Raw genomic sequence first — 9,855 nt, 5'->3', positions numbered from 1 at the left:
ATCTCAAGGGCCTCTCCAAGGTACACTAGTGTCAATAATAGGCTTACTCTGCTCTAGCAAATGAGCCTCTTTTCAAATTACACAGAGGATTGCAGAAAAGTTATACTCCTCATATTCACAGGTTCTAAAACTGAAACAGAGCAAAAACAGAGCACTGCACAAGTAGCCAATCTGCACTTGCAAATTCACAATTTCATTTGGATCGAGCGGCCGATCCCCACATGGTGAACCAGCTGATGTAGCACTTGCAAACCCACAATAAAAATGATGTATAGCGGCTGATCCACACAAGCATAATTCAGTAGCGCCCACATTGACTTGTAACCTGAAATCTTCAAGCTACTTTCATTTTGTTCTTTGTTTTTCATTTAACATTGGAGAGTACAGTATTTAGTTAACATTGTTCTTTGTGACAAACAGGAATGGAGGAGCACAAGGAGCAGAGGAGCAACTCCTTACAATACCTTCTTCATCCTGACGAACAGGAGCTCTGGCGGCAGCATGGGCCGATGAGCAGCAACACGAGCAGACGAGCAGCAGCAGTATGGGCCGAGGAGCTCCACCGGCGGGGGAGAAGCAGCGGCAGTATGGGCAGAGGAGCTCCACCGGCGGGCGCGCGGGCAGGGAAGAAGGAGCAGCACGGGCTCACGCGGGATATTGAGGAGAATGCGTTGGAGATCGAGGAGGAAGCGCGCGAACTCCTGGTCCACCGGATCGTGGAGGCAGTTTCCAGCGAAGCCTGCAGGGGATCGCGGCCGAGAGGAATTGCGGCGGCGCACGCGCGGAGCTCAAGGAGGACGTGCTGGAGCTTGAGAAGGATGCGCGGGAGCTCGAAGAGGACGCGCGCGAGCTCGAGGAGGACGCGCGCGAGCTCGAGGAGGACGTGTCGGGAGGTTCCGGCGACGCCTGCAGGTAATCGCGGCGGGAGGTTATTGTGGCGGCGCAGGTCTGGGCGATGGCGGCGGAGCAGTACCTGGCGACGAAGGCGGCGGAGCAGGTACTTGGCGACGGTGGCGGAGCACTTCCTGGTGGGCGGTGAATCGCGCAGCTAGGCGACGCCGGCCATTGGCGACGGTGGAGGAGGAAGACGGGGGCGGGGACTTGTTTGATGCGGTTTTGAAACCATGAGGGATTTTTTGTAAAATTGCCAATGAACTGCGCTCGCGACATGTTTTTCGGGACGGAGGGAGTACAAAGTTATACTAAGGTGAAGATAATTATTTTGGGACGGAGAAGTACTTGTAACCTCGGATGTGAATCATGTGATTAATTAATCATGGATATGTATGTCACTTGTTTCATCACCCAGTCTCGAGGCAACAATGTGGTCTAACATCATTTGCCAAAGTGACCACCAATGTGCCGCTCTTCTCTCTCACGCGGCTTCGGTTGCGTTGCCGTAGCAAAAATCCAGCCATCCCTGTCTTTGTCCAGATGATCAGGCCAACTTCTTAGGTCCTGTGAAACAAGGAGAGTGTCGAGACGTCAACAACAGCAGCAACCGGCACCGCTCGCATCGTCAGGGAGACGGCATGCCAGTTTGATCCGTTCTTGCTAACACGACTCACCCCGGTAGTGGAACACTTTGTTGGGCCACGGCGGCATGTCAAAAGTGCTTCCCAAAACATGAAACACTCTCGGTGGGCCATGGCCGAGCGGTAGAAGCGATCCTTGCATTGGTGAAGACATCACTCGGCTCAAATTGATGGTGAAACATTTTTTACAGGCCATGGTGGTGCCCGAAAGTGAGCCCTGAGTCGATGTAGTACACCACCGATCGTGTGGATCTTCCTCACCTCTCCCACCCGATATTCTCTTCAGGCAAAAGCCTCAGATCTAGCTCTTGGATTTGTATGGTAACAACATATTCGATGTTGTAATCTTGTGGAGGCACGGTCTTGGAGTCACTAATCTCTCGTAGTTCTTTTTTTTTTATGTCTTGATAGGAGTGTGGGGCCTCTATGAGGTATATTGATTTTGACATGGCCTCTATCGATACGACCAGAAATGTTATCCTCATAAACAATAATTAGGTGATTTCTAGTAATAATAATGTAAATTATTATATTGTTACTCTGAATAGGAATACAACAACTTTTTTATTATATGCACAATAGTAGAATATTTTTGCAAGCACCTTGGAGGCTGCATCTACCAACTAAACAATTCACAAATATTGATTTGTAGTTCGGTTGAGAAGAGAGCAAGCTGTTGAGGATGGAGCCAACGTTGCACCGTCACCGATCTGCCTTGTCTCTTGTGGCCTTAAGGCCATGCAGGCGTCATTGATACCTGCCCTTGCTAATGGTAGGACTACTACTTTTTTTTAGATGTTTTTTAGTCTATTAAGGGTTTGTGTCATACTTAGGAAGACGAGGCAGTGATGGCTCTCTGAAGATGTAACAGGGTTCTCTCCACCTAGCTAGTCCCCGCCGAATCGATGCATCTAGTGTCATTGGAGAGTGTGTGTGGAGTTGTGTTTCTTGTGAATACCACAAGATTAAGTCGGTGTTTGTCTTCAATGAATCCGCATGGTCTTGATCTTCATTTGTTTGTACTCATGTCTACGGATTGGATTCTTTAAATCTATGCTTCTCTTTGTTGATGATCGTTCTTGTCTTCATTGATGATGGTTGTTGTTCTGGTCCTTTGGGCCTTATCACGAAAACTTTCCGACTATCTACTAAAACAAGGTTTGTCCGGCTATTGTGAAGGAGGGGCAAAGATGGTGGCTTCACTTTGTCTCACTTTAGTACTTTTAGTCGTCGCTAGATGGTCTATGAGATGAATACAATTTTTTGCTACTTCTGATGCTCTTTGTACTGTCATGATGTTTGATAAATAGATCAAAAGTTTTTAGTGCAAAAAGCAAAGGACAGAGCGAACATGTGAGATACTGGATTGATTTAATTCCATGGGGCCTACCATGGAGGCTTTATATTTTGCGTCATGGAGAAAGTGGAGCTTCTACATGGAAATACACTTTGGTTCGTGGTTGTATATGCATCCTATATGGGGATTTTTTTTATTTAAATAAAAAGTCAAAATAGGTAAGAACTATTTTGACAAAAAACTTGACTTACTTTTGCACTAGTATATAAAATTTCACAAAAAAACAAAGTTGACTTCACAGCAAAAAAGATAAATTTTATTTGCTCTTATAGGTCACTATTCACAATATTTTGGCCAAAATTTTGTCTTTTTTGAAAAGAAGTCAAAGGAAGATTTTTTTTGTGGATTTTTTCTCACGAGTACAATAAAAGGTCAAGTTTATTTCAAACACTATTTCAGAAATTTTTGACTAGTTTTGAATTACTAGTTTTTTTCCATATAGGGTGTAGATGTCATAAACCAAAAATCTGCCTCCAGCTTCTACACCGTTTTTCAGGGGTAGCTTCTATAGAGTATGGGGCAAGAGTTCTTTTTTTTGCAGCCGGGCCAGAGTTCGACTTGAGGAAGCAAAACACATGGCTGGCCGTGACCACACGTAAAAGGATAACTGAAAAAGTAAGTGGCAAATGTTCGCCAGGTGAAAACTGCTAACGAATGCCCTAGTTTCTTTTTCTGAACACAATACAGATGCAAACGCTCATATATATACGTATACACTCACTTTTATGAACGCACACACATCTTAAACTTACATAGCAGTTTGGACCTTTGGATGAATTTTTTGCACACAAAATTAAACAAATGCCATGAAAGTTTTGCAAAAAAGGCACCCAGATTCTTCAAAATGCACTGAAAACTGCTTGACGAACATAAAACAAATGCCATGTTCTACGGGAACGTTCGCCAAATATGCCCATCCATGGCTAAAGGCTCCCGAAAATACCCATCTTTGATCAACCGGTTCGTAACGCAGAACCATCAAACGTGACCTTGTTGCAGACCGGCCGAGAGTAGGACGTACGTATCGTAACCGAACTCTGACACAATCTCTATATATCTGCACGGAAGTTTAATTACCGAAAAAGGGTATCCTTCGTTTTATATTATAAAGCACCCACCGAGTCATAAGTACAACTATACAAAAGAAAGGAAGAAAAAACCATAAGCGGCAAAGATACAAGATACCAAAGGAGCCACTAACAAAACTCGAATGCACCAACACAAGCTTGAACATCGAAGCCCTCGGCGAACAGGACCCAACACACGCCGCGACTAAGCCGAGGTAGATCCCGCTGTAGGAGGATTGTCACGCTCCGTCATCCCCCTTGAGCCAAGCCATCCGGTCCGCCATCCGTCTCTACCTCCGAAGAGAGCCCCCTGCCCTCTAGTCCTGGATCGGAGGACACTACGCCGTCGACAGGCAGAGTCGCTCACCCCTGAGCTCGCATGACCAGGACGAACAGGTTGTCGGGAGGGGGCGACAAGCATGACTACCGCACGAGGTAGCCGCACCACCAAGCATCGCCAACGCTGTGCGCCGGCGCCAACTTCAACCGCAAGTGGCCAAGCATGGACACCACTGGAGATATCCGGTAGCCACCTCCCGTGCCAAAGCCTCGACCACCACTCCGCCGCTCCAAGGTGGTGTCTTCAAGAATAAAAACGACGCCGGAGCGCCGTCACCACCCAATCCGAAGATTTGGGGCTTTCATCCGGGACGAGGAACGGAGGGCGAGGGGGGATTGCGAAGCCGCCTTCAAGAAGGGGAACGACGCCGGAGTGCCGTCGACATCGTGGCTGCAGCGAACAGCCAAGGGGTTTCCCCCAATCCATCCCCCCGAGAGGAAGCACCGTCGCCAGATCTGCACCAAGGGCAAACAGGGAAGCCCCAGGAGCCAGCCACGCTCGCCGCCGATCCGCTGCCCACGCGGCCAGGAGCGGCTTTACCCGCATCTGCATCTGCCACCCGCCGAAGGGGGCCGACGGGCTCCACCAGTGGCCGCCGCCACCAAGCCAGGTGCAACCGCGCAGAACATAACACCACCGAGCCCATCTCGCCGCCGCCAGGCACCGGCCCCGCCCCCGCCGCCGCCGCCGCGCCGTCACGCCCTCGGCCAGCGCCACACCGCCGCCTGCTGACCCCGACCCGCGTCGGCCCTAGCTTGCAGGGGAAGGAAGGCCCCGCCGCCGCCGAGGCTGACCGGGCTTTGCCCGTCGGCGCGAGCCGGCGGCGGCGAGGGAGGACTCGGGGAGGAGGGCGGCCCGCGGCCGGCGGCTAGGGTTTCCCCTCCGCGTCGCTCGCGGGAGCGACCGGGAGGGGAGGGGAAGACTCAACAGCAGCAATATGCAAAGTACGGAAGTTTAATTTGAACCAGCGGAGATCTACGTTTGCCTTGTGTTGTGTTATACTTATACACCTATATACTCTACTCGCCTCCGTGGATCCTCAGGACGCATATAATATAATCTACATCCTCACGACTCATATAATCTACGTACATGCACGGGCTAGCTTCTCCCTTCCATTGTTGATTCCTTTGCTTTTGACTCGACTCCGTGTGTACGTGCAGCAGCTACAAGGTCTTCCTCACCCCTCCGTCCTCGCTGCCCATCTTCGTGCCTCCATACGACCGCAGCTCCTACTATTCCCCGCCGGCGCCCCAGATCATCACGATGGACGCCCGCGGCGGACATGGCTACGGCTACGGCTACGGCGGACGCCACGCCCATCTACCCGTCTCCTCGGTCGCCGCCGGTCTCGGGGAATGGGGTGGCCCCGGACTACCACGGCTTCTACGACGGCCAGTTGCGTCCTGCGGCGCCCGGTCTCTTTTACGCTCTACCGATGGCTGGAGGTGAGACCGGTTCCTTGCAGTTGACGGCGGTGCCGAGCCCAGAGTCGGAGCCATGGCAGTTCACGCCCCAGCAGTCGATCAAAGCGGACAGGGTGCTCTATGGCCCCAGGAGTCGGCCCAGGCTGCCAGTCTTCGAGGCCATCTGCCCCTCGGAAACTCACAAAGAGTACTAGCATAGTATACGTACTGTCCATTGCATTGCATGCCCGATCAAGGGGCCCGACGTACTTCTGCACATCGCTTTTTACAGCGACAGAGGAGGATCGATGATGACAACACATAATCACAGAACATGATTAATTGTATTTCTTCTATCAAATATCGTTTATGGTGTTTGCTACGATTCATCATTTTGTCGCCTTTTTCATCACACTAATCTGAGAGAAACAAAGTATGTGAACATGCTCACCTTGGTGACCACCAATGTGCCTCCCTTCTTTTCTTGGACATCACGACTGTTGGAGAAAAAAAAAAGTATTCCGGGATCTCTAGCCAGATGACCGGGCCAGCTTATTACGACGAGAGAATTTAGCCGTTCGCACAGGTGGCCACGAGGTATGTCCCGAAAGGCGAGCGAATGCCTCGTCTAATGCTTAGTCACACTTTTGATAGGCTATGGCATTGGCGCGCTAGTGCAGATTGGGACATCGTCATACACTATTAGAAATTTATAAAATTTATGGTTTGTCCCTTGTTTCATTGCCCTAGTCTCGACTCCAGAGACACAGTAGTATTCCCAGCCCATCGGAGTTCAAATCCTGAAGCTCGCATTTATTCTGGATTTTTTCCAGGATTTCCGGTGACACGCTTTTAGTGGGAGGAGACGTTTCCGTCGACTACGAGGCACCTACGGTGACTTCGTAAAATCTCAAGATGATATGCCGGCTCAGTCTCTTGAAGATGCTCATAGGAATAGGATATGCGTGTGTGCGTTCATAGGGGTGAGTGTATGCGCGTTTATATGAATGCTTGCGTCTGTATTGTGTACAGAGAAAAAGGCAAACAATGCGACTCTTCTTTTGGGCACCAACTGCCCTAGCAAAAATTCGTACGTCTACGTCTTCCTGTATTTCGGGGGAGAGCGAATGCTTTGTTAGGGGGGCCAGCTCTATTGCTCACAATGACACTTACGATACGCCATGGCAGCTGCTCAAAGAGGTTGCATAGCTGGAAATTTCAAGTGATAATTACTTTGGCTATGTATAGAACAAAAGAAACATATTGAAATTTTGGAGAACTAGGATTCTTGTAGGAAATATTCTTTTGGTAATGTTCAGCACAAAAGAATTGCCATCGAAGAATCCTTTGAAAGTCCTACGGTTCCTACGGATTGGATTATTTCAATTTAATAAATTTTGGAGCGAACCAAACATGAGGTCATACCTCATGTTTTATTTTCTTTGTGGCTACAATTTCTGTGCTTTTCACTCGTGACATTCAAACCACAACTTTAGGGTTCCCTGGTGGTTTTAATCTATATCTATCTATATCATCAATATAAAAAGACCCAAAGAAGCAGATCCAATAAATCCCGAACATCAAATCAGGTCAATCCAACGACTCAGATTGCTCCAATGGTGAGTGCTCAATACGTTTAGTGTACAGTTAATATCTACCAAATATTAATGCCAATGCAAATAATATCCTACCTAATATTTACGTGTAACTAATATGTTACCTAATATCAACATGCATTACACGTACACATTTACTAGTTCCTGTAGTAACCCAGGGTACGTGGCATCTCAATTTTGGCATTTTTTTCTATTCCTATGTTTTGATTTTCTGTGTTTTAAATGGGCTTTCTGTCTTTTGGTGATCAGTGTTCTTTTTTTTTTGCATGGGAACACATGTCGCATTTATGTATATCATAAGGATTATAGTACAAGTCACAAAAACACCGACCTAGCACGACGGAAAAGACAACAGAACGGTAGCCTTTGCAAAAAATAAACACCAGTCAAGAATGAAAATTATAATTAAGACCCAAGAATCCCTTTAGTTTGACACCGTTACCCGTCACCTACCTCCGACAACACCACAACAATCACCAACGAAAATAAAATGATGGATCACCCGGACACGCCATCAAACAGTAGATCTAGCACCCGTTTAGGACTAATACGTTGGAGGATGAAACTACACTTAGCCACGAAAACAACAAACGATTCTACATCTTCCAGATGATGTTGTTGCTAACCACAATCTACATCCGCTCCTGGCCAACCTCCAAGCTCCAAGGCGGCACTATAGCAAACGTCGTCACAACGGGGATGCCGCCGCTGTCGCGCATTCCAGTTTGAACAGCCAACTTTCCAAATTCATCTCCAAGCATAGGACCGATTGCCTCGTTGGAGGAAGATCTGAAACTTGTTTATTCAGTGCCGCCACCAAAGCCAAGACAACGAATGACTGAAAACCTAAGCTACCGGGGCGTAACCTAAAGCTACCCCATCCACACACGTAGGTCCGACGACCCCCCTCATCACCTACGATCAAGATCGCCATTGGAGGGAAGCTGCTGGAGAAAGCCAGCAGATGGACTCTCCTTGCGGCAGCAAGGATTTCTTCTCGGCCGCCCGACCCGAGAGGAAAAACGACTCCATCCGGCAGAGCGCACTCGGAGTAATATTTTCCCTGGAAGCCAATTCTTCAATGGTCACAAACACAATTTTGTTGTTATGGAAGCATACAAAAAAGATAGGGGGTAGAGTACTTTGCAACAAATTGAAATACATATGAAACATTATTTACTAGGGGAAATAAGGATTATTTTCTAAAATAGGGGGTGTAATTGCTCATAAATCCCACAATATTAGCGCTGGATTATTAGTTGTCAGAGCAAACAAACGCAGGCATCGTGACATGCAGAAGCGGTCTACCAAATTAGCGATTCAGTCCACCTAATCCCTCGCCTGGACTTAGTAGCGGATGATGTAACGCACTGAACAAGAGGATGTAAGTAACTGAACTGGGGGTTCAACCATACGTTTGCACTCTACTTCAGACAATTGAGAAATACAAGGAAACATATTGATGCGCTTAATTGCTTCCCAAAGTATATTTAGGAAGAACTTAATGTGACTTTTTTGCGGGTGAGAACTTAGTGTCACATTAATCCGCGTTAATTGTTATCGATTGCATCCTCTATAAAATGTGACTCCGAATATGTCAATGGCACCACCATCATCCATCACCAACCATCTGCTCCATTGTTTTCCGTGCCCATCGATCGACCACATCTTCTTACCTACCTGGTCTGATCCAGACCTGATAAGATGAGGCGGTCTAAAGTGCTGCTGCTCTTTGCCATCGCTTTGATCATGATCTCATCCGGTGCGTGCATATGCATGGTCGATCATGTGCTATATAGTAAGTATGTATCCACTAAGTATATTTTGCATGCATGCAGGTGCGGATGCGTGGTGTAAATATGACGCCGTCCTTCCGAAGCACTTTTGCAAGCAAGAAGGGTGCTTGGCCAACTGCCAGAAGCATCTGCAGGAGTACGTGTGCCCGGACTGCATCACGCTCGAGTCCGCCGCCTGCATGAATGATGGCTCGCTTGCGCCCTTGGACGGAGCTTGCTACTGCCACATCTGCTCCAAGGATTAGTCCATCCTTATTAATTTCCATACATCTGCTCATCAGTGGATACCCTGTCCATGTTACGGACATGCATATGCAAAATGCAGAGCTAATTCTACTTATTCTCGCAATAAAACTCTAGCTAATTCCGAGCAAAATGTTGAGTTTTATTTTCCTTTTGCAGTGGGTTACAATCAGTTTCACGTAATCTAATGACCTCTCGCAATAAAAATCTAGTCAATTCTGAGCAAATTGTAGAGTTAATTCTACTTCTTGCAATAAAACTCTAGTTAATTCAGAGCAAAATTTAGAGTTTTTTTTGCGGGGGTTACAATCAGTTTCACATAATCTAGTGACTTCTCGCAATAAGACTCTAGTGGCATCGAATAGTCCAGAAATACTTTCTGACGGCTGGTTGGCCACAACTATGGCTGTGTGCATCACAAGGATTAAAAAGTTGATGGTTCCAACCTCTTTTTTCTGAAACAATTGCTTTCTGAAAAGCCATTGCTTATCAAAA

The 9,855-nt window shown here is 47.5% G+C and overlaps 1 long non-coding RNA gene across 1 annotated transcript; it reads left to right on the top strand.

Annotated features, from left to right (window-relative positions):
- The first annotated feature begins 8,950 nt into the window (after window positions 1–8,950).
- Window positions 8,951–9,493, top strand: LOC147987990 (uncharacterized). Its single transcript, XR_015615339.1, has 2 exons — window positions 8,951–9,083; window positions 9,160–9,493. It is a non-coding gene; the product is annotated as an uncharacterized LOC147987990 (long non-coding RNA).
- The last annotated feature ends 362 nt before the right edge of the window (window positions 9,494–9,855 follow it).

The sequence above is a fragment of the Triticum urartu genome, chromosome 2A (genome assembly GCF_056163025.1).
Source record: "Triticum urartu cultivar PI428250 chromosome 2A, HENAU_Tu73, whole genome shotgun sequence".
Lineage (NCBI taxonomy): Eukaryota > Viridiplantae > Streptophyta > Magnoliopsida > Poales > Poaceae > Triticum > Triticum urartu.
This window is presented reverse-complemented; position numbering and strand designations above follow the sequence as displayed.